The 25,765-nt window shown below is 37.4% G+C and overlaps 1 long non-coding RNA gene across 4 annotated transcripts in view; it reads left to right on the forward strand.

Annotated features, from left to right (window-relative positions):
- LOC125691688 (uncharacterized) overlaps positions 1–21,025 on the forward strand; it is a 75,422-nt gene extending 54,397 nt beyond the window's left edge. For 2 of the 4 annotated variants that reach the window (XR_007376217.1, XR_007376216.1), the window contains exons 2-6: positions 10,728–10,921; positions 11,871–12,011; positions 13,363–13,423; positions 15,597–15,739; positions 19,363–21,025. This is a non-coding gene — a long non-coding RNA (uncharacterized LOC125691688). Of the gene's footprint in view, positions 1–4,810; positions 4,859–10,727; positions 10,922–11,870; positions 12,012–13,362; positions 13,424–15,596; positions 15,740–19,362 lie in introns of those variants that run through there. The other 2 variants (XR_007376215.1, XR_007376218.1) reach the window with 2 other exon arrangements.
- Positions 21,026–25,765: the final 4,740 nt, after the last annotated feature.

The raw sequence follows: 25,765 nt of genomic DNA on the forward strand, positions 1-25,765 counted from the left end.
TGCAGTGAACCTGTACTAAGCCTCTACTTTCCCCCTAAACAGCAGCAGAATGGAAATATTCTGACTAACAACCTGATCCTCCCTTCACAAAACTATCACAGTTTATCTCTAGATGGCAGTGAAGTTCTTTCAGTGACAGAGCTGCTTCCTTCCCCCACCTTCTTTCCATTTCTTCTGGAGACTCATTTTCAGCCATACTGCGCTATGATTTAACAAGGCTTTGATGCTGTAAGATGTTGGCGGGCACAAATCAGACTTTTTTTTTTTTCTAAAAGGATAATATACTGCTTTTTCAAAGTCAATTAACACTTAGGGCAAATGAAATGGGGAGAGCTAAAGGTCAATTACTAAAGGATGGCCACAAAAACCTTTCTGGTTTATACAGCGTTCATCCAGGGATTGCAGATCACTGGGAAAAGAAAGGAAATAGTAATTAGCTCATTTCATTTCTTGATGGTTACCAGTAAGATGCTTTAATACAGTTTATCTGTTTTATTTTCAATCAAGTGTGACTGGTGCTAGTAGTCATTTTGGCCAGCCTGAGTCCATGCTCTTTCACGACGCTATGCAGTCATCGCAGTCACTGGGAAACCGTTGTGGCAATTAATGCATCGGAGAGATACTGGCATTAAAATTTCAGGTTGGGAATGTTCTTAATGAGCTTTACGTAAAAGAAATATTGTAGCTGGGCTGTCCAGCCTTTAAACAAACAAGGAGATGAGAGAGACTAAGAACAAGTGCTATTCTTGCTGTCATTCATCGTCCGGGTTAAAACAAGCAGGTAAGCTGATGCTTAGCCTTTGGAGAAGTGTGGTGTTGACTCAATGGCTTACCTACTGCTGGCTTTTTATGTCATGACTGTGGTGCTGTTCTGCAGGTGACCTGGTACGGTTATAAAGATTTAATCAGGCTCAGCTCCAGTGCCATCATGGCCTTCGTGTTCCTCATGTCAGTCACTGACATCAGTGAGGCAATGCTCTGAAGCACAAACGATATCTGATTTCTTTTGAGATGTCTGCCTTGTTTGGAAAAGGCAGATTCCTGTCAAGAGAGCAGAAAGCTCGAAGGTAGCTTTAATAAAACCAATAGAAAGACAAAATTCAAGGACCATCCATAACAAAATGGGGTAGCAGATTACTGTCTGGTAAGTTTAATGGTGAGCATACGTGAAAATGGCCAGACTTGACTTGAATCTGTGCTTTCCGCTTGCCTTTTGCGAGTCGAACAGCTTTCCAGGCAAGACTCACACTTAAGATTGCAGTCACAGTTCATTTCTATCTTTTTTAAAAATAACTCTGCTGAGTTTAATAACCTTTTCCTTTTTGAATAAGAAGTTTCTGTTTGCAGTCACATGAAAAGAAAAAAAGGCCAGTGCTACAGGCAGCAGGAGATTATTTCATGCCTACCTACTCAAAGAGGGTTTTACAAGAGCACAAGGGCCAGGGAAAGCACATAATGAGCAAACTCTTGTGAGGTAAATTATTATTTGGGATTTTGAATGGGTCCTTAACGTGTGGGGAAAACTGTACTGCCAAATAGCTGTGTGTGGCACTTGACTTTTCAGCTAAGTAGTGACTTATCAGATAGCTGTCATCCCTTGCCTCATTTCACTGTCTGTGACAGCAGGGAAAGGAGGAAAAAAAAAGTGCTGGGCATAGAAGTCATTCTCTGTTATATGCTGCTGTGTCAGAGAGACAAAGGTTTTTCTAGCCATAGATGTGTGTGTAGTGCACTAATTGTCTGCCCCCACCTATGCACAGCCAGCAATCTGTCCTTTTGGCTTGAAAAGCACAGTAGTTAGGCTCAGGAGCAATATGCACCCAGGCACCGTGCTTAATTTGTTTCCTTGAGTTAAAAAGGGAGGGAGGATCAATTGTGGAGCTGCAGGGCATATCCTGCTTTAAGGATATATGTAGACTTGTGCCATAGCACCAACCATAGTGTGGTGACGCTTAAGGTGACTGGAGAGCTCAGAGGCTGTGGGTATATTTGCATTGCACAATTTGTTCAGAAATGAATGACTTTTCTTAAAAACATGGTAGCTGTGTCAGTGTAGTTCTGTTTTCTGCAGACTGGTCCCTGCTGAAGGGTCTTTCCTGTACTCATCCAGGGACCTGTAGCATATACCACTACATTGGTAGTTTGTCTGTGGTAGCAAAGCTCTTGCCCAACGTTTTGGGCAGATTTTAGAGCACATGCAGAGCTATGTAATGTGTGGGGTTGTGCTCTGCTTGCCTTTTACTCTGATGTTCACGTTTCTCTGCGTATATCCAATTATTTTCCCACAGATTTTGTTGAATTACAAAGCATAGCATTCAGAATACTTGGAGTTGTGAATGTCCAGAACAGCTGAGCGTGTTTGGTGAACGTGTCCACGTCAGCTGTGCTGTGTGTACAGCTGATCTTACTGTGTTGTGTAGCTTATTGCAAGGGTCAGCCTCTGTTCACGTGTGGTGTGCATTTCTTTGTATATAAGTAACTGCTCTACTAAAGCTATTTCATGTTTGTTGCTGTAATGACCCTAAAAGAATTTTGGGGTTCACTCCTTAGAATGTGAGCCATTTTGCTATGGTATCTGGTATTTATTAGCCACATATTGGAGAGCAAGATGTTCCAGTAGACTATGTCTGTAGTGACTCGTCCAGGGAGAAACATTCCCACACAATCAGCACAGTAGATTTTCTTCCCTCTCTGCCTTTTTTTGGACATTTATTTTGTTCTCCTTTCAATGTGATCTTTGCTATTCTACTTAAAATAAAATACAATAAAGGAAATTTAGATGTTTTGTTTTTCTTCACAGTATTGAATTGGTAAGCTAGTGAGAACAGCTGTTCTGTATTTCAGCAAAATAAGGAAATGCGGAAATGAACAACAGTAAAAAAAAAAAAAAAAAGAAAAAAAAGAAAAAAAAAATGGAGTGATCAAAAACAGTCCCTAAAGCTTTGTTTGTGCATACTGTCTTTGCATCTGAGCCAGCATCCATAGAAATCAATGATACCTTCTTTTCTTTGTTGTTGATAGAAGCAGCTTCAAGCAGAATTGCCAAAGTATGTTAGAGTAGTCTCACAGTGTGTTTTTAGGGAATCTACTCTCCCACCACTTAACATACTGTGCAATCCACTGTTTAGCAATGGAGTAAGCACGTGAGTGAAGTATATATTGCAAGACTTTCAATTGTTAGTTTTTAATGTATGGGTCCAGCAAATATTTTAAAAATATATTTTCAATACATCTTTAATTAAATGATACAAAGAAAAAATATAGATTAATTATAGTTCTTTTCTGCAATAGTAAGATTCTTTCAAAAATACAAAATCTTTCTTCATGAGCTGATGTCATGGTTCGTTTGAAGCAGTCTAATTCTGCTGAATATAAAACAGGACAGCATGTGACAACTGCCATGTGAGATTCCTCGTGGTCCTACTTGTGAACCACTCAGAACAGTCAGAAGCTTTAAAAAGCACGCCATTTTTGTTCTGGAACACAAATGATCAGGTAGCTGGAGAGAAGTCATTTATGAGAAAAGATTAAAGTCTCCCTATAATCATTCAGTAATGCATTTGCACTTTTCACTGCTTTGATTGCTGTTGATAGTGCTGTCAGAGCTACTAACATATGTTTGCTGTGGATATTCCCAGTATTCCAGCATTTCTTGTGGACTGTAAGGAGAGTAACAAAAGTGAATTTAAAACAAGTGAATTGACATTTAATGGCTCTTGATAGAGAGGTGTTGCTGAGACAAGGCTTACTAATTCATCTGCTCTTCTGGGTGGTAGATACTGTTTTTATTTTCATTCATGCTATAAAATAAATTTAACTTTCCTGACTTTCTTAGAATCTGTTCACTTACTCCTCTTGCTTAGTAAAAATAGGGTTTTTCTTACTGGAAATGATTTTCTGAGTCTTTCGTTAGGCACCGGGCTGATGTGACAAGGTCAATAGGAATTAAAAAATGCAGATAATTAGTATCTCTCTCATTTGTCCTTTGCATAGGTAACAGAACAGCTCAATTTTCAAGTAGCTTCTGGAATGAAAAAAAGGAAACCTATGGCACTGAGATAATGCATTGATATCATCTTTCTGTCAACTTGGAGCTAGAAGGAAGAAGTCTTAGGGTGTTACACACCACATGAGAACACAATAGGTTTTATCAAGACTCAGAATATTCGCTTGCTTTCCCAGTGTCTCTTTCTTTTTCACACCTGAAGTTGTAGGTGTACCTATAGGATGCTGATGTAACACATCTTTGAGGGAGTAGGCAGAGAACGTAGAAGACCAAAGATGGCAGGAGCATTTGTGAAGCATCAGTGTTAGAAAGCTTACAACAATCTCCATTGCTTGGACAGATCTACAAGAAAGCAGAAAACTTTCAACATTTATCCTTTTCAAGCTCTTTTGCGGTCTAACCTGGAAAGGAAGAGGCTGTGATAGAGATCTTCACCAATGAGGAATTTAGCTGAAATATTTTGTCAGTCTCATTTGATGCAACTGCCAACAGATTGTGATTATCTGTACAACATTTGAATGCTAAAGGGGCACTAAAGATCCTTATACTAAATTGTTAAATACTTTTTGAGTAAATATAAGCTGCTTTGATTCGAGCTGTTACCAGGAATTTTTCTCACCTAGGTAGAAACAAAGTCTTGATATATCATGTATTTGTCCTCTGTATGGGACCAGTTGAGTCACTGCCTGAGCCACTGATTGATCACCTGAGGCAAGGGCTGAGTCAGCCCTGGGAGCACAGGTGGAGGCTGTAGACCCCCATTTAAGGGCTGACTGGCACTGGGGAAGGGTCTCTTTCTGGAGGTCCCTCCTCTGTGGAGTCTTTCCTGTGCACCTGGATCTTTGGATACAGGTGAGCATTCCTTCTCTGCTTGTTTCTTCTTCCATTTTCACCACGATGATCTTTCATCTTTCCAGCTGTAACACCAACTGTAACAGTCCTGTAACCAAGAAATTCCTAAAATACTGTATGCAATTCCTGGGGTATGTATATTACATTCCGTATGAGAAGAATTTTAAGTAAGGTTCATAATCATATCTTTCTTGTCAAGAGGATACATGTAGATTTTCTGAGGGTGTGATATTATGTTCTTGCAGTGATGAAGAAGTGGTCAGTGGCCTTATTTCTTGAGTCCCTTTAGAAAATCTGTGAGATAACTCATTTGTGTTACTCTTGAGTGTTTCATACTTCATCATGTGATTCTAAACCTGTTTTATTTTAAGGGAGGAGTTTATTTTTTTTTCTTATTTGTGTACTGTAGAGATGATGTGCAAGGGAATATAGAGTGTGTCAGAATGCTTTCAGATTCATCATTTCAATAATTCCTTTTGCAACAATGGTTTAATTAGAGGAGTATTCTTTTAGTAAGGGCTTTTGTATATTTTTTAATGAAACTGAAGAGCATGAAATGTGGTTTCCCTGATTTTAAATGAAGCCACTTTTAGAGAAATAAAATGAGAAATGAAGAAATTGTTGAAGTCACAGTGCATGAAATTAAGAGAACCCTGACTATATTGGCAACAGTTTTTTCTTTAGTATTTTGATGACCATAGATCTAAATAGTTGTGGGCTAATTGCTAAGAGATTTTCTTGTTTTGATTCATAGGCCTTTGACAGTTATATTGGCTTACATTCATTTGAGCAATTCATGATTCCCATCCTGCAGTTTCCTTGTGGCTGGTGGAGCCTTGTGCTACTGTAGAACTTCACAGAGTCTTCGCAGAAGATACACAGCCTTCTGTGTATGGAAAATACTTTTGCAGGCAGATATATTAAAATCAATAAGAGATTGCATGAACCTTTCCCCTGTGTTTTCTTGACTACAGAGAGCTCCTGAATCAGAGCTATTAGTGGGATTTTTAAGTTCAGTGTAGTTGCAAGTTCCTAGTTGTCGATGGAAGTACCTCATCTCATGCACTGAGACGTGTGAGTTAAGCTTGTCCAAGGGCAAAAATGATCCAGCCAGTCGCTCAACCCACCTCCTCAGTAGAGTGAAGAAGGATGAGAAAGCTATGGGTTGAGATGAAGACAGGGAATTTGCTTGACGATGAGGGTTATGGGCAAAACATACTCATTTTAAGGAAAATGAATATACTGAAAATTAAAATAAATTATGGTAGCAAAATACAAAGACTAAAACAATGACTGTTTTCCCCTTGCTCTCCCCTCCCCCCTCACTCAACTTCATTTCTATACTCCCAATTCCTCTATCTCGCATTGAGCAGCTCAGGTGAATGAGAGGATACAATCAGTAGTTTCTTTGCAGCTTCTTCCCTCTCACATCTCTTCCCTGCTCCATCATGGTCCTCTCCACAGACTACAGGATAATCTGTTTCAGTGCCTGGTACACCACTTCCCCCTCCTTCCTCACTGACCTTACAGTTTCCAGTGCAGCTTATCACTCTTTATTCTTTGCTTTCCCAGTCCTCTTTTTACTTTTTCTTAAACACTCATGGGGGCCAGCAGCTTGGCTGATGGGCTCAGCTGTGTCCTACAGTGGTCCCAATGGAGCTAGCTGTGCCCAGCACAGCTTAGATCCTTGTCTTTTCTCCCACAGGTCATACCTGCAGCCATTCATTGCCTCCCCCTAATAGCCCTCCTGTGCAGTGCAGGGAAGCATGTGGTTTATTCTGCCCTTCAAAGAAAGAGCATAGGATGATATATAGCTGTAACAAATGTGCTGATCGTAGTACTGGAGCAACGGTTTTAGGGATGCTCTACTTTCAGAGAAAAATCATTAGGTCATTAACATATTTAGACTGTATATTAGCCCCTGTTTTTCCAAATTGTTCCTTAAACAATAATCAATCTCTTAACAATTACTGCAGGTCTGTTGGGGTCAAATTTTCAATTAATTTTCTTTAGAGAAGTCCCTTTTGAGTAAGTAACTTGAATATAAGGAATGTGAAGAACATGACTGTAATTTTGAGTAACAGATCTGTCCGCTGATTAAATATTAGATTGACCTGTGTGCTCCCAGCTGAAATGTTATCTTTTCTGGTAGTCTGGACCTGCTCTGTAAGCTGTACATGTCCCATGGGAAGGATGTTTGGAAATGGGCCTGTGCTCTTTGTAAGTGTTCCCCCTTGAAGAAATGCTGTTCGTTCTGAAGCAAGTTGATATTTCTGTTTAAAAGCAAGATCCCTTTTCAATGATAAAGAATTCCTTTGTTTTTGTTCTGGTCCTGGTCAAGCAGGCTTGAGCAATAATGTTCTATGGGACGCTTCTTATTCCTGAAAAATACAACTTCACCTAAATCCAAGTTTAACAGAAACTTGCCATTTTTAATAATGAAAAATTCTAACAGCAAACACTCAATTAAACCTTTATTTAGATGTTTGGTAATAGAAATCAATGCAGCATGTGTGAGAAAATGCTTAATACCACCTGGGCAGGTCCATGCAGGCTGTGGTCAGCTGGTGTGCTGCAAGAAGTATTGCAGTTTATCTACTTCTTATCTGCTCTCCTTTCTGCCATTAAGTCATGACACACTCCACAAGCCAGAGAGTACCTTCAATATCATCTACTTCACTTTTCCAGAGTTTCTGGATTTGCTGTATGAGATTGTACTTCATCTGGAGTCAGTGTAAGAAAGCTTGCCATCTCCAAACGCTCAGAAGCCTGGCCTATGTTGTTTTAGGGGGGGAATGAAAAAAGATAAGCCTTTCTCAATGAGGCTAGAGTGGTAATTTGTGAGTTATGTTAATAATTTTGCAGATAAGAATATTATTTGGGCACGTGTGTTTGTGTGCAGAGACTAAATGGCAAATCACTTATCCCTGTCAAAAACATTGTTTCTTTTTTTTTTTTTTTCCTGCTCTTGGAAATTAATGATCAGTTTATATAACTGAGAAATGATGGGGGATCAGAAGTACTGTTGCATGAGAATGGAAATAATTGTTTGCAGTTTTCAGGAGAAGATTGCCAGTTTGCAGGATTTGGACTGTGCGCAAACTGTTACTTGCTATCTCTAGTTGAAGATGTGTTATTTGTGGGCAGAGTTGCCTTGACACTGACAAACTTGAGTGGAATACAAAGCCAGTGAAATGGGCTCAAGTTGGCCTTGAAAGTGATTAACTAGCTCATACTGTGATATTCCTATTATTGCTAAGAATTCCACAGGTTGCTAAATTTACTGTTGCCTGTACAGATGCTAGTTACACAGTAAGAGGTGTTGAAGCAGAAATGCAGAAAGACTTTGGTTTCTAAAAGAAAAATCTTTTATTTTGGAGACTAAAGCAAATATAAAGGGTAATTTTTAAATGACGGTGTCTGTGAAATTTTTCTTAATAAAATTCATCCTAGAGCAGAAACAAATGTTCCAGAGGTATTATTATTTAAAACTTGACACTCATTAGACTAGGAAGCCTTTATGCATGTAGGAGAGTTTCATCCTGTATGGATGCAATTGAGGCATCTCTTATGTCTGTTCTTAAGGTGAGGCAAAATCTGCTTGCTTTTTGTCTTAAGCTGACAGTGAAGCGGTACTCCATTTTATTGCAACTATGCTTTGGTACATACGCTGCTGCTAGGTGAACATTAGATTAATGTATTTGCTGTAGATATTTAATAAAAATAATGTCAAATTATGTATTGTTGCTAGCTTTATTCAAAACGATGCAAAAAGCACAACTAGGTTAGAGTAACTATTATTACTTTTTTTCATCACTTTTTTTTTTTTTTTTGGTGGGTATAGAGATTTACAGCAGGGCTGCTGCATACAGAATATAAAGAATAGAGCAAACACATTAGAAGCCATTAATACTCTCTCCTAGAGAGCTGACTCGGTTTTCTTCTCTTTGTTTGAAAAAAGCAGGAGACCAGCTGGGATTTATGACCTCACCTATATTTTCAAGCAGCGTTTTTTGAGAAGTGAATGAGATGTTGTTAGAGATCATAAAACAATACAGATTTCTTAGGGATTCTAGAGTACACTGTGCAATGACAGTGTCTTTCCTCACTATAATCTTGAGATGTACGTTGCTTCTTTAATCATCTTGTCTGTCTGCTTTTAAAAAGGGATAGAAATTGATGTATGTATAGCAGGTTCATAAGGAGTAATAACATCTGACTGTTTGCTCATCACAAGCGTTTCAGTCCGATTGTACTTAGGAATGAATGAGCTTCATTCATGCCTCCTCTTAAGTAAATCTGCATGTATGAATTGTGTCAGGATTAAGGCAGGAGCGGACTTATTCTCTGGATGTCTGTTGAAGTGCCTGGTGCACCACCAAGGACTTAGTCACCACCAGTGACTAAGCTGTCAATGGATATTATCATTAAAACCTGGAGACTAGAAAGCTTCAGAGAACATAGTTACATTTTCTAAGATTAAATTTCTCTCCTTTACCTGAACTGGCTTGCACCATACTCTTTGTTATCCCCTAATTTCTTAGTTTGCTTAGAGTAAGATTATCTGAAGTGTGAGTAGCCCTAAGGATAAGGATACGTTATTATTACGACCCTTGATGCCTGTCCAAAATGCTGCTGCTTTTTTTTTTTTTTTTTTTTTGGTTCAGTTCAGGAAAGAAGTGCAAATTTCTAGTGCAGAGTACCTTACTTTGTCGGTTTGTGAACACATCTTTGTGTTTATTATGTCTAAGTAAAAAGAGAAGTCATTGCAATACTATTGTGCATTTCAGAAGACTATTTAAAATGTTCAATAGCCTTGCAATGTATATGTCAGTATATTACATAGATTCATATTGCAGTATCTTAATGGAAGTAGAGATGCTCTCCTCTCAATTGAAAGGTTGCTAGGAGAGACAGCTGCTGGCTGCACGAAGAACTTTATTTTATAAAGTGAAAACGCAGCAGCAAATGGTATTCCAGCCTGTCACAGAAGAACCGTGCATGTAATTGGGCTGCCTACTGTAAAATAAAAAAAAACTGATTTTCTGTGAGTGTATGCATTTCACAAGGAAAATTTAACATTCTCATTGTATTAATCTAGATGATATTTATTTAAGTGAGGAATGATTTTAAGTAATAGATAATTAACTCTATTTATTTTTCTTTCCTATTCCTTCTTTTTCCTCAAGTAATATTAATCATTTCAGAAAATGGCAGTGGTATTTTCAAAGAAAAAATAACCTAAAAAAAATGAAGAAAACATTATTTGGAGCTACAGTTCTGTTGCACACACAATCTGAACTTGTCAGTGTTTGCAGTGGGGATGACTGACTTATAAAGAACAAGAACCATGGGCTTTACTCTTCATTGTTCCTACCTGGAGATACAGCCTTGAATTTGGTCTCCTGTCTGTGTGCAGCCTGGGTGGGATGTTTAAAGACTTTCTCATTTGCCTTTATCTGCTGTGTTGGTTTAAGGTCAATCTTCACCGGATTTAGTTGAATAAGAAGCCTCTGAGAGTGGTTGATAAGCCTGATGTCTTTGTACAACAACAGCGTTTACAAAAACAAACAAATAAACAAATGATAAAAATTAAAAAGAAAAACAACAAAACAACCAGCCAAAAACTAAAAACTCAAAATGAATTAAATCTGTTTATTGTAGGTAAGATTTCATAAAACAATTTCTATTGACATCCTTCACGCGTGAGAATGATCGGACTTAATCTTCAATTGACAAGGTTTTTGTGCAGCTGTAGGTTTACTATGTGGCATACTCATCAAATATGAGTGGCTTCTATCAAGTAAAAAATGACTGTAACAGCTTTCTAGGCTACGGACCTATGGTGTAAAATCATTACTTTCTCTAGACTATCGTGTTCATGTGACCCTTTCCAAGGAAGGGCAGATCAAGAAGTACCTGTAACATCTTTGGATGAAATAGATTCTGAAAACAAAATAAGACAAAAAATTGTTATGAGGAGAAGAGAAAGAAAGAAGACCATCTGTCACCAGATAGGATTTGCTTCACTTACATCTGAGAGAAAACTTTGGCTTTCTGGAGGTAAGAATTAATCATATGCTACTTCCTTCCCATTCTATTTGAAACAGAAGAACAGGCCTTTCATTTCTGAATGTGGCAGACCTTCAGTTAGGTATACACTTCTTTAGCTTCTTTGAAAAATAGCTTGTTTAACTAAGAGGTTTGTCTGGATGTTATTTTTCAGAAGTGACAGTAGGTTCTTAGAAGCTTTTTGCTCAGAGTTGTTTGGTACTTGTTGACGTTAAAAGAAAATGAAGCTGAAAAGTATCAGACACTTTTTCATCGTTCTTAGGCTGTTTGTAGTAGTGCTTTATATGCATACTACATCAGCTGATGCCTAATACAGCAAGTTATAAAGCTAGTCTGTACCATCTTACTCTGGCTTTATAGATTCAGCAAATTAGTTTTAACGTATGTCACGTGCACAGTGAACCTTTAAGTGAAAATAAATTTCAGATTCAGGAAAAAAAAAAAAAAACAAACCCAAAAAACCAGGCTAGTAATTAGAAGCCAACTTTCCTTGCATTGACAGCAGATGAGTCATTTATTAAGTCCATGTACCACAGTAGCAGAGCAACATCACACTTGATTGAAATCTTGGCCAAGTCTGACAGATGTTTTCAACTCATTGTCAATCTCAAGTATGTTTTAATGAGTTTCAAGTGGCTGGAGCTCCCCTCTCCAGATGCCACTGTTACTGAGACCGTGAAAAGAATCTTTAGGGCAGTGACAGCATGGAAAATTCCTTTGAGTAAATGGTATATCAGAAGAAATCCTGACTAGCAACACAAGTGCAGTTCCTGAGAATGATCTTTGCATTTTGAATCTGATGATTTGGTGCAAATTTATAGTTTAAGTGAATATCTCAAGTAAAGATGAAATTTTGAAAGGGAGCATTTTTTTAAGGATTACTTCTAAATCCTATTTCCAAGTAACTGCTGATTACTGCTATTTCTGCTTATGCTTCTAGGTCTGCTTGGGAGTCTGAAGAACAAAAGCACATCGGAATAAAACCCACAACAAACATTTAATTCAATATTTTAATACTGGGATGAGCAGAAAGGATGGTGACTGTTAAATTTGAAAACTTCAGACTGGATCAAGTGCAAAGGTGCTGACTGAAGCAGTGACTGAAAGCTTTGCCTGTTTTGATGACTCTGAATAAAAAAAAACATATTTCACATTGTTTTTGCTTATATTAAAACAATCTAAAGCAGTTTTTCGGACTCAATATGTGTAGAGTGATAATATATAGAAATTCATAAGGAAATTGTGCATATAGAAAGACTTGAAATTAGATTATGGGTCCCAAAATATAGCAAAGAGTACTCAAATTTATCAATTTAATTAATTATATATTTTATTATTAAATAATAATAATTAAATTGATAAATTTTAAATCCTCAAGTACTAGAATTTGTAAATGCAAAAAAAAATCTATTTTATGGTATTATGATATTTATTATTCTACACAGGTGCTTTAACATAGACATTCTGTTGAAATACTGTCTCGCTCCAATTTATAGAAGGGAGATGAGGTTCTTTAATATCTATATACCCGGTGTGAGATTAAGAAACAACGGTTCATATGTTGTTGCATCCAGTTTATTACTAAACCTAATCAGGGAGACGGGGAAGGGAAGGAGGGCGATAGAAAAGGTGGAAAAGAAGCAGGAGTTGCGTAAAGCGGGGAGAGTCACCAGCAGGATCCAGCAGCGTCCTGTTGCACGGCGTTTGAAGCAGCAACAGCGGTCAGGCAGCAGGCTCAGGAGAGTTTGCCCCCCACCTTCTCGTGGTTTTCATTTTACTCTTTTATCCTCCTTGTTCTCCTGTCTACGTGACAAGGATGGGCCCCGAGCAAGAGTCATTGAGTACCCCCTAAGATGGCCCGTCATCCTGAGATAGGTCCACACAAAGGAGCACTTCACAGCTATTCAGCTGCAGTTCATCTCGCTCTCGTCGCCCCTGGCCTTGTCCATCTGCGTTCCCCCAGACAAAGGATCTCACAACCTTTGCCTAGGGCTTACCTGGACTTGTCCATCTGTCTCCTGAAGACAAAGGTTTTCACGGTCCTTGCTCGGGACTTGTCTGGACTTGAACAAGTCCATCGGTGTTCCCAGCAAACTTTGAGACACAGACGTTGACCGAATAATATCTTACAGAGTAATATCTTATAAATGCCTATGAATGCAAGAGCTTCTTTATAATGAAAAGATTTATTTGGCATAAGTAAGTGGCAAAAGGTTCACATTTTATATAGCTTTTGCACTGGCATCTGAATTTCATTTATGGAAGAAATGTGTTGAAAGTATTGTTTCTGAATCATGAATCTAGAATTCCATCTATGGTAGGGTCTAATGACTGCATCTGTTCAGAAGAATTCCTTAATCTCTAAAAGCTGCATGGAAAACAACAAGCAATACTGATTTTGTGCTAACTGCAGCTCGTTTTTATTCTTTCAGAAAGATGGAATTATGTGCTCCAATCCAGTGTCGCTGGAACTCGTACCTTTATCTCGCTGAGGTACGTGTTAAAATTGAGCCTTAAAGCAGCCTGTACAAGAATTCTCTGATATTTGTAATAACAAGTGAGCTATCACAATTTGTGAATGCTGTTGTTCAAACTGGCAGCTCCTGGGATCTGGCCATTTTGTTGTTGCTTATGTTAAGCTTGTTGAAAGCTGCCTTTGAATTTTCTTCTTCTTCCGGCTTTACTGTTTTCATACGGTATACGCTACGCATTGAGGGAACATGAGAATGAATAGTTTGTGAACAGAGATACTACTGAAATCAGGGATAACTCCTTGCAGCCATCTGCAATGGAGTACAGAAATGAATGCTTATGTGGTTGCGAGTTTGGAGATAAGAAAGTAGTCTGAAATAGGGTTGTTTGGAGCAATTTTCTGCGTGTAATTGTCTAACATAATGTATGAAATGAGGCAAGTATGTATGTGCCTGTTCCACTTTCCAGGCTGTGGCTATCAGGCCAGACTTCAGAACTGGAAAATGTTCTGGCCGTGCACCAAACCAAAGATATGCTGACATTTTGTTGTAATTAGTAATGCCACTCTTTGTTAATCACAACCTGTTAAAATCAAATATGCAGGTTATCGCCTACTTAAACTTCATTCCAAAGAACAAAGAACCATACCTTAAATCTGTTCCAGTTTGCATAATAAGAAGCATTATTAACTTGCATTTTTACCACTTTAATTCATTGTCAGGATATTCTTGTTCAGCCACTGTGAAAGTAGACCTCTGAGAAACTCAGCATTAGAAATTTGGATTCATGTTTTCACTGGAATAAATCATACTTTGGGTTTCAGCTTGTGAGGAAAATCAGGCATTTGCTTGAGAAGGCTCTGGTGACTTTCAAACACGTATGTGATTAGTAGTGGTGTATCACCAGCTGGAACTACTTAAGCTGGAGGGCACTTCAGATTCTTCCCCTTTCCATCTGTAATTGGCAAGTGTATTTTCTGCGTACAATCAATTGCTTTTATATTCTGAGTAATATCCCTAAGTAAGAACAAATATTACAGCAGCTACAGAAGCTATTGATTGTAGGCAGAAAATGCCCTTTCTAAATGCCACTCGAGATGACTGATGTATGAAGAAAATCTGTGACATCATTAACGTGGCCAATAAACTTGTCACTTGGCAAACCAAGGAATGAACACAAGTAAATGTGATTTTCTATGAATCATGGCATACAGACAAGGGAAGGATCAAACGAGAGCGTCATGTGAAAAGACCAACATATTGAGGAAAAAAAAAAAAAAGGCAAATAAATGCAGTGGATATACTGCGTAGAAAGCATCAGAGGTCCTGTTGTTTTTTGTTTTCCCTTTTTTTTTTTTTTTTTTCCCTGTTAGTTAGAAAAGACACTGGAACAGCAAATACAACTTCCAGTGTCCTGGAGGCCAACAAATGGCTGTTGGTTTTCTTGCAGCTCTTGCACAAATGTGTGTTATGGCAAAGTTCTAGAAGATGTGTTTTCAGTCAAAGTATTCACCTAGAGGGCTGTCATCATGCAAAAATACAAAGAGTATAGGATTTGGATGGATGTTTTTGTTCAGCATGTATTTAAGTTATGATGTTGCATTCTTGACGAACTTTCTGAACGCTATAATCTGTGTCTTCAATGATCCTTTCTAATAATTGATCATTTTCACTACTAAGTTGTGTTCTGTGAAAGATGGGGAGATGAGAACTGGGAGAAATTATTTTCAGTTTTTTTGGTTCTAAAACATGAGCTTGAGGTAAATGTTACTTCCTAAACTGAGGTACCGGGCTAGGGATATTAACTTTTGCGATGACTGATCCATTCTTACAAATTACAGAAATCTCAGATGAAACTTTGTGATGGCAGGGAAAGCTGAAATAAGTTAGAGCTGCAAGTTCTTGAGAACAGCAAAGCTCAAAACCTAGATTTTAAACTGTCTTACTTATCTGGAAGTCTGCTTACCAGTAAGTACACAAAAATGGTGGATTAGCATCTCCCATATCAGCGGTTGACTGTCTGCATTTTGAAGTGTTTGGCACATATGCTGTATCTTCTGTTCCACTCCTTGTTTCTGTAGTATTTTAGGATCATAGCAGAAGACTGCCCTTGCACCCTATTCTCTATGTTTAATAGCTGCTACTCGTTGAATTAGGAAGATAAAAAAGAACTAATGTGTATTCCTTCCCTTCAGGTGAAACTACTCACAGTGGAAATTTTATGGGCGTTAAATAGGAAAAGAAATAGGCTGGTAATATTCAATGTGAGTCAAACTCTGAAAGAATGAAAGAATGAATTGCGAATTGCTCCTGTGTCATATTAACAAATCTCCCTGAGGTGAGTTGCTGGCAAAGTTATGTTTCCTTCATTATCTGAGTTCTAGTTACTTATGCATTTTATAAGATGGTTTTCAGTATTGCAAGGTGAGTAGTTTTTCCTTTTGTGCTTTGTACATCTGCCTTACAAGCCTTCTACTTAGCTTAGTTTGCACAGGTGGCACTAGAGTGTTGGCATAAGAAATATGGTAAACCCAGGAGCAAAGAAGTGTCATTTTGTGTTCCATAAATTCCAATGGGACTCTTGTTTGAGTAACCAGGTAGAGTTAGCAGAATCAGGTGGCTGCTTTTCTCGCTTCTCAGACTCAGCATGCCTGCTGCTGTGCTAAGCAAACATCTTGCCCTCTAATCAGCTGGCCATTTCAGGTTTATTCTAGTTCTTAATCTGAAGCTGTATTTAAGAAGTCATGAATTACTGATTTACATCAATTAGATAAGGATGGGTTTAGGTGTCTCTCTAAAACTCCTTTCCACTTTCCCATAGGTGGCTGTACTAAAACAAGATGAATGTGTTTAACCTTTATTTAATAGCTTGGCTAGTTTGGAATTGAGAAAGTATTCCAACTTAGGAAACAAAGTCCCTAGACAGAAAATAGTCTCAAAATGCTGAGTGGTAAGAAAGTAAAATCTTTTAGCTCTAAGTAATAGTTTATTTGGAATGAAATAAGTAACTCAGTAAGGTAAGAACCTGCTCATGACATTTACTGCACCACAACCTATGTTTGAAGTAGATGCCTGATGAGATTAGAATATGTGACCATCTTGCATGTGTAGATATTAAAGCTAAGAATTAATGATGCTTCATAAACTCAGTGGAGAGGAGCTTCAGTGTGCTGTACTGAAAAGCCTTCATTTGATAGTTGAAAATGGAACAGCTGAAGGAAGATCTTAAAAAAAATTACTACAGGCTTTATCTTGCAGGCTTTTATGAAAAGGTGACATGAAAGACAGCAGATGGATTTATCTTTTCACTTAGAAGCAAAACTACAAATGAGCTTCATGTAAACAGATCTCTAAGCCAAATATAGCTTGACAGTAATTCCGTAGGATTCATCAAGTCAAGGGAGGTGATTATGTGTGATGCCATGAAATAATGTGAAAGTAGGGTATCTCATATGATTTCAGTATTTCAAACCTGAGTTCATTAAATACAACTTTTTGATGAGAATTCTATCCTGCGCTGCAACAATTCTCATCTTCATGTATTCTTTAAAATGATTAGTAGATCTTATTTATAACTTTCATATTCTAATTTCCAGTAATGTTAAGCATTACTGAAACGCTTCCTAGACTGCAGATAGTAGTTTTGACTACTGTAAAATGGTGCAAGTGAGTTTTAAGCTTTTAAAACAGTTAACTGAAGATCAGTCTAACAGGTATGTTTTACATATTTTACTCAGGCTGTCAATAGAATAGTGGCTTCAGCTACAAAAAACCCAGGCAAAACACATTGTCGAAAAATATATCATGATGATGAACTGAAGTCTTGCTTCCTTCTTTTTGTAACATCCAAAGATGGGTCTGTACTGCCATGGAATAAACTGAGACACTTCCTTAATTTATTCTAGTGTTATGTAAATTTATAAAAGACAAATTTTGTAGCAATTACTTCTGTAAAATGTACTTAAAATGTTCTACTTACCTCAACTACTAAATCATGGATAACCAACCTTTCGGCTTGCTTGGGCCATACTAAGTGAAGAGGAATAGTCACATTTGTGTCAACTGAAAAAGGAGTCATGAATATGCAAAAAAAAATTGAGGACCTTTTTTGGAAATCTTGAAGCCTGCTATCATTTCTTTTATCAAAACTGGAACCAATATCATGCACGAACACGCAGAGTTGGTGAGTTGTTCTGCAAAATTTCATTTTCACAAACAGATGGCATGTAGAGAAGGCTTGTGCACAAGAGTAGTGGGCAAGCCAAAGAAAGAGCTGGCACTATAGCTTTCAGGAATTAAACTGTTTGGGTTCACAGACACAGCAATCTCGTATGTTTGCCCAGCTACAAGAGCTCTACCAGACCTGTGAAAAATTGGGTTGTGCTGATATTCTATTGCCAAATAGTGGTTGTCCAACTTCAGGCTAAAGACTGAATTAACAAGAAAGAAAAGGATGCCAAAGTTCTCTGCCAAGTTATATGTAATTACACTGATCTCAAGCAGAATAATCCGTTCCCTAGTTGCACTGAAGAATAAAAATCCGCAAGTTCTATAATGAGTATGAAATTTGTGAGCAAACGAGTAAGATTAGTGATGCCGGCAGTGTTTAATGGAAGAAAATGATTAACAACAATCTTTCTTAGTGAACTCTTTCCCACTGGCAGAAGAAGTTAGGTGTGTTTTTTAAGGGTGGATTTAAAGCATATTTCTCTGAGCGGGTTTCCAAATCAGGCTCTTAGGGAGATGGTATTTTTTTGAAGAGGATATCTCAGGTTAAATGTCTGACTGCATTGTTAGGCTCTTAATTAGAGTTCTCTTCTATACGGGCTCTAGGGTGATGGTAGGAGTCACTCTGCAGGGAGCTCTGTGTAAAGCTAGCTGTAAGTACCTCAATTTTCAGGCTTCGCTTCTGTGAAAGAAGACCTGAGTAATATGGAATAGATTAAATCTGGTGAGCTCTGTTTAGAAGGCTTCTAGGGACCTTTTAAAAAGTGTTATAAAATGCTGGTGAAGAGCACGAGTAAACAAAATATGAGAAAGAATATAGATTTCTTTGAACTCTTCTGTATCCATTTACTGCTTGCCAACTGGATTGTTTTAATGGCTTTATTTTGGAGTTATTCCTAAGGTAATAGCAAAATGGTTGCAGGATGCCTCCTTAGTCTACCAGAAAGATCTGTACTAGTGTTTCTGCTGTTGGGTTCAATTAAAAAAAAAAAAAGTTCAGAGTGTAATAATGCTCCAGGCATTGTGGGTTTATAGATCAGGTACAAGAGCTGCCTTCATACTTTTGAGATGCTATTTCCTTAAAAGAGTGTTCTCTTATGTGCGTTGCCTGGGCTCTAGAAACCCTTCAGTGGCAGTCCTGACGTATCTGTATTAAACTTGTTCATTCAAGAGTTGCTCTCAGGTCTCCGCAGAGCCTTCTCTTATTCATGCTGAACAGCCTCAGCTTTCTCAGCCTGTCCAGCCTATGGAGCTGTTCCCTCCCTTGGATCATTTTTGTGTATCTCTGGACACACTCCAACTCTATGTCTCTAACATAAAAATTTTAGTGTTAGAAGTTTGGTCAATTTTCTTTCCTTAATGTTTGGAGAATTTCAGTCATTATAATGCAGCAGACAATTATCTGTACGTTTGCTAGTAATAAGTACTAATTTTTATTCCAGGTAAAACACTAGCAGTCCATGTTACTTCACAGAGCAAATCCTCTTCCCTGCTTCTCCTTTCTCTAAGGAGATTTTAGTGGTGATGGCTGTAAGGTTTCCTTTACAATAGGTTTCCCAAATAACAGAACAGCATCAGTTTTATAGAAATAATAAAGTTACCTGCAGAACAAGAGACTAATTTCTTTGGTAGTGTATGTGAAGTGGTCTTATTTAGTTAAAACTCACTGAAGAAGTCTGTCTTGGAGTTAATGAGGAGTTTAGCTTCCTCATATTTATTTCTATACTCTCTCAGGTGTGCAGACTCTCCGGCTCTTCTCGTTTCAGGAAAACCACCTATTACCTATGCAGATGTGAAGTGAAATCAAGAGCTAGTCATTTTACTGTGTAGAGAAATCAAGTAAATGAAGACTTGTGGGCAAGGATATTATTTTACAATACAAAACTTTTAGCTAAGTCACTGTAATATTTTCCATGCTTGTACTGGAGAGTGAGCTGATCCTGTGAACTTAGGCGTATATTTGTGATTGCTTCAAGATGTCTCTTCTGTGTTGTTTTAAGATGGTACAGAAGATTGATTCAAATGCTAACAGCTAATGAAGTCTTGAGTGAAGGACCTTCAGTTAGGACTTTCAGGCAAGACTGGGAAATACTTCAAGCATGAACTCAAATTTAGCAAGTATACTCAGTAAAGCAATTTTTGTTGCACGGTGTTTGTAGTACAACTTAGAGAAGTATTGCTACACATTTAAAAAAATACCTTCAAAAGTACTTGCAAACAGAGGACAAGATTTGCCACTTTGAGAATGTTTGAGAACCAAGTGAGTAACAGATGATCTCTGGTAGAGATTGTAAGAGTGTAATTAATGATGTAATGTGCTGAAATGAATCTATATGACAGGCTGCAAATGCATTCACAAAACTTTTGCGAATGATTCTTGCTTGGATCAATGCATTAACTACTTTTTTTTTAATGCCACCTAAACGATTGACTTAGTTCTCAAGAGCATAAGGATTCTTATGAATCTCATTTCATAACAAATAATAATTTTCTGGAGGTAAAAGATGGTGATCATTAGTTAAGTCTTTAAGACTTCATGAATTCCAAATCATACATGCAATAAATGAGCGTTGGTAGTAGGCAGTGAGTTCTTGGTATCTGAATCTGTTATCCAGGAATTATATTGCCCTAGATGTTTGCTGGATTATAAATGACACGTTTACTTCAATACTACCTCAGAGTATTTTGTGACTGAAAAGATAAACAATTTTGTCAATAGTAAATTGTCCTGTACTTTATTGATCTCTTAATAACTTACAACTGTAGAACAGGTAATAAACCATGGCAATCACTTGTTTCCCCTAAGCAATAGAGAGACCAGATTTTGAAGAGTAGTGATTCTTTTGTATCAGGGAGTGGATTACCTTCCTTTATTTTATTTTATTTCTTAAATTCTCATGCATTTCTCCAGTTGCCATGGAAGAATAGGCTCCCATTTATCCATCGCCTGCAGTGCTCTGTTAATAGAGAAGTCAGAAAGTATGCTTGCCATTGGTTTATTATGTTGTGTAAAAGTAGCTGGTGACAGCATGCTCAGCTGCTGCTGAAAATGACATTTCTGACTGTTTGTGACAGCCTGAGTACCTGACTACTTAAACAGTATTGAAAGACATTGTGAGTTGCTGTGTATCTATCTATCTATCTAATATATATGATCATATCTTAAAAATTGTAATTCCACCTTTATTTATATTTGTTGAACTCAAAGCATTTATTAAAACATACAGAAAGGATGCTGAAAACACACAAGTCTCCTTTCCAGCTCATTATGGTTCTGCTGATTGCTAATTGCACTTCACAGTTTCACACTGTTTGCTTGAGAGATATGGTTTTCTATATTGTTCTATAGAGTTTTCATAAAGTTACCTTTTTTTATTACTATTTTTTTCTACTTCAAAGCCTGCATGTTGAACTCTTAATTGAATTCCAAGTGTGATAAAAGGACATATGCTGAGCAGGATGGAATGAGAAATGTCACTCAGTTTTGTGTGAATGCCAGTATTCAAGTAAAGACACCTTCTTGATTTTGCCTAGCTGAATGTGTAATGTTAAATAAAAAGAAAAGAAAATTTTAATTAAAACTTGTGAAGAATATTCAGAGATAGTTACTAGTATTAGAATACATCAGTTAAACTTACTATGAATCTGGTTAGCAGATGTGTTTCTTTAAGATAATTCTCTGCTTTCTTTTGACCTACTATAAACATATCCAGAAAGTGGTCTACTCTGATGCGTTAAGATTGCTTTGGAAAAGACAGAAGCCAATTTAATCAGCATAAAAGAAACAGAATGCTGTAGAAAGTATAACACAAGATAGTAGCTTTAAAGTATCTAGTTTTGTTCCTTTAGCATCTCCCTTGAAGTATTACATAGCTTAAAAAAATCAATCAACTTATGTCTCTGGGGAAATCAACGTGTGGAAAGTAGATGACAATGAAATGTGTAAACTGACAGATATTTTTACTCAGCAGAGGGTTATAGAGCGAGAAGGCACAAGAGCTTGAAAAGAAACCAGCGTGTCTCCTTCCCCATGTGATGTTATGAAGGAAAGTAGGATAATTTTCAAGTGTCCTACAGTGCTAACTGTATGATACATCATAACAGATTGAGATGACAATTTACATTCGGCGGAGCCACTGCATGACAACGCTGCATGTAATTCTCTGCCTATTCTAGGAGCAGGTAGTGCAAAAATGAGATGGCTAGATGTCTAAATCACATAAATGACTGTTTTGTCTGTTGCTGCTATAGATAAAAGCCAATAAGAATAAATAAAATAAATTACCTGAAATTGAATTTTAAATCAAATAACTTTATATTTCTGTATTTCTACCGATGGCATTTATTAAGAAAGCTCCGGTAACAACGTGCGGCAACTTACTGAAGGATGTTTTCACAGCAGTACAGTGGAGAATGTCTTGCATTAGTTCCATTACTGCTCCTGGAATTTCAGACATTATTCTGTACCCATTAGTTTGGCAATTTCACCCCGTAGCGCCTCAAACATGTGAGGAACAGAAGGATGTCTGGTAACCATAACCTGAGAAATGAGAACTAACAAAACCAAGCGTCCAGCTGCAAGACAGCTTTCTCTAAATAAAAAGGCTATTGTGTGTGCCTGCTCAAGCACAGGAATCTCTGTCCCTTTAATAGGATCGATTTGAGTGGGTTCTTTTTTTAATAGGGTATGCGCTACACAGAGAAATTAAATTTTAATTCCATTTCAGAGACTTTGTGTGCTGGATAACAGGTAGAAATTAAATGAAAGGCTTTAAAAAGTTCCAAACTCTAAAAGAAGTGGAAAAGTTGGAGAAAAAAGTGATTGATTTTCTATGTTTAATATATCCACCTGACTTGTTTCACTTATAACAGAAGTAAAAATTAACATGAAAAGAACCTTAGGAATGTGCAAATTAACATCTGGAACTGAAAAGCAGCTCAGCAGATGTTAGCTGCAAGTATTCATTCAATCCCACTGAACTCTACTAAGTTAGTGATAGACTTAATGCTTTTTAGTGTCCTTTACAGACAAAGGCCAAAAGTATCTGCCTTTTTTTTTTCCTTTTAGGATCTGTTTTTCCTAAAATAATAAAGTTAGGGTGAAAGTTTTGATCTGTTTGATCTTCTATTACTGTTGCTTTCAGTAGTGCTTTAAGACTTTACAGCTTGCAAAGATAATTATTTGGGTATTTTTGAATCTTTTATATCACGATATGAATTTATGAAACTCTCATACCAAAAAATTTCCAATAGCAAAAGCAAAATGCTTTGCTATTGGAGAAGCTTCATCAGTCAGTCTCTTGTCTGCATATGGCATCATGCCTCCATGCAAGGGAAAGATTTATTACTGAGTTATATGTGGAGGGCTGTGTATATAAATTCAAATGAATTTACTTATAAGTCAAGGGCTGTGTTTTTGTAGCTGTGCCTTGAATTTTTCAGGCTAGTGTCTGATAGTTTGTTCTGAATATGATTTTAGCTTAACTCAAACTGTGATTAAAGCCCATTTCTGTTTTGCCAAGCTTGTTGCTTGGCAAAGCATCAGTATAATATCAGCAGCTATTGCATATAAAGTAGCCTGTTTTAAGTCAGTGCTATACAGTGGGTCTTATTCAGCATTGGCTTAGCAGTAATTTACTCATTGGAAGTGCACCCAGATTTATGCTGCCTCATTATTTTAAGAGAGAATTGCAGGCAGGGCTTTGTAGCATGTAACCATGGAAGCACAGCTAGTGAGCGGCATCTCACTAGACTGAACCATCCAAACATTTTTTTTCCCCTAGGAGAAATTCACTAAATGTGGTTGATTTTTGAAGTCCAGCTGTTTCATTTAAGGAAACTGTGTGCATCTCAACAGCGTTCAGATTCCATGTAATTGATCTGTTCGATTTGAGAAAGAATCTCGTTCGTACATGCAGTCTCCTAAATTAAACTTTGGTCTTTGTGGGAAAAGATATGGAGGGATATGTTTGGAGAGCTGTAGCCCGTGGTCTTCATTTTATTGAAATGTGACTAAGAGCAGAGGGATAAAAGACTTCAGCTACTATATGACTGTTGTTATCAGTGTAATTGAAACATGCTTAAGTTTGAAAGTATGACTGCTGTACAAAATGAGAAACTTGTGAAGAATTAGGTTTTTATACAGATTAATTTCTAATTACCAGTATGATTAGGTAATAACCAATGGTTTTGGATTAAATGACAATTATTTTAGTAATTTTAAATAATGTGTTCATTGAGAAACATTAAGAACAGTATTGCCATGGTTTTAGTCACCGTTTTCAAGTCATGATACAGTCAGAGAGAACTTAAGACAACTCTATTTTAAAGATTTTATTATTTTTTTAAATTGTTTTGATATGGGTTAAAATTTCATCAATAACTGCATAATGGCAATTGTTTGGTGTATCCCTGTGGTGACGGGTGATGTCTGCTTGTTACTTTGCAAGCAGTTTGCTGGGCCATTTCGCATATTGCTCCCTCTATTGAAACATTTTCTGTCTATGGCTAATTGTCCTCGTCTTACGATGACAGAACTGAAAAATAAACATAAATAATATGCAAATATATATATTATATATTATTATAATATATAATATAAAATATATTCATATAAATTTATATAAATATAAATCATAATAATGATGCAGTGGTACTTAATGACACAGCAATGATCTGAAGCCGTTGTAAGTGTGCACCCCAATTAGATGCTTCTAGGAAGACAGGGATGCTTAGATGTAGTGCACCAAAGTCTTGGGAGTAATAGAAGTACATGTTTAATCGTAGATTCCTAATCAGTTTTTCCTTAATTATGTGACTTGATGACATGGAACCTATCCAGGCCTTCTATCTTCTGCAATATGTGTCATTTTCTGATGATCCCCTAATAAAAGGGAGTGGCAAGGGGCTAGCTCTTATCATTTTGTCCATGTTGATGCCCTCTGAGTTAAGAGGGAGAAACATGAAGCTGTTTGTTTTTATTTTATTCACTAAGGGGAAATGCTTCTACAGTGTTTATAATGATACCATTTATTTTGCAAGGCAATATGTTTCCACACACAGTGGTAGTTCTAATAATAATGTTCTTTATGAAGTGATATAGGAACTAAGATTGTCAGCCCAGAAAAATGCTAGCACTAGTTTCCTTTTAAAACAGAACAGGTTTATTCAGGTTAAATTTTGCTAAGTGGTAAACACAGAACAATGGGCAAAGCTGAAAGCCATGAAAACTTGCAATACAACTTATCTCTCACTAGGAAAAATTGTCAGGAGATCCTAAAAATATATTCTTGTTCTTCCCGCTGCCAGTTTTGTTCTTCCTGATTTCAACTGAAAATTCAGATGTGGCAAAATACTCTGAATGCCAACTAGCAGGATGCATGTTTTCTGACAATCTCTAGGTGTGTCGTGGGTCATAGCATTAGAGTTTGTGCACACACTCATTTCAGATACCTCTCCCTCAGTTGGTCTGGTATACGTGACAGCTTAGTATTGCTTGACTTTTCTGATGATGCTGTAGGATCTCATTGTTTTCAGAACACCACTTGTGAAGCAGGTTTTATACTGGAGGTTTCTGCTGGAGCTCTAATGCTGATGAAAGCAAAGAAGTGAAATTAATGTGTCTTCTGTCTTCTGCCTTTGCTCTCTCTCTCTGCAAAGTTAACCATGGTTTCAACTTGTTAGCAGTGTTCCCTGGTACTTGCTGTTACTGCAGAGACCTTTCTGCTGCAGACTGGAGGTGGTGCATGGTGTGCTGGCTGTGGCCTTTTGCAGTGGGTTGCATGTGCACACAATTACAGTGGCTCACAAATGAGGGCAGTGCTGCTAGAATATTTCATTTCTGCTATTAAATGTGTCCAGCGGTACACTGCTTTCCCCTAGTGACTTCTACCAGGGGTATAGCCTGCAGGATTTGGTGCTGTAGCTCCGTTGTCCTTGTGAGTATTAGCAGTGTATTGAAATATTCAATTACTGTAAAAAGTAGAGTTTGGGTGTGAGGAATACTCAGTGTGATCATAAAATTTGTTAGTAAGTCTAACAAAACAGACCTTATAAAGTTGTTTGTAAGTAGGTATTTTGAAGAATGTCATTATAAGCACTGGCCTCTTGCTGCAGGCTTTTATGCAGTCAGCTGAAC

This window comes from Lagopus muta, chromosome 4, assembly GCF_023343835.1.
Source record: "Lagopus muta isolate bLagMut1 chromosome 4, bLagMut1 primary, whole genome shotgun sequence".
In the NCBI taxonomy this organism is placed as follows: Eukaryota; Metazoa; Chordata; class Aves; order Galliformes; family Phasianidae; genus Lagopus; species Lagopus muta.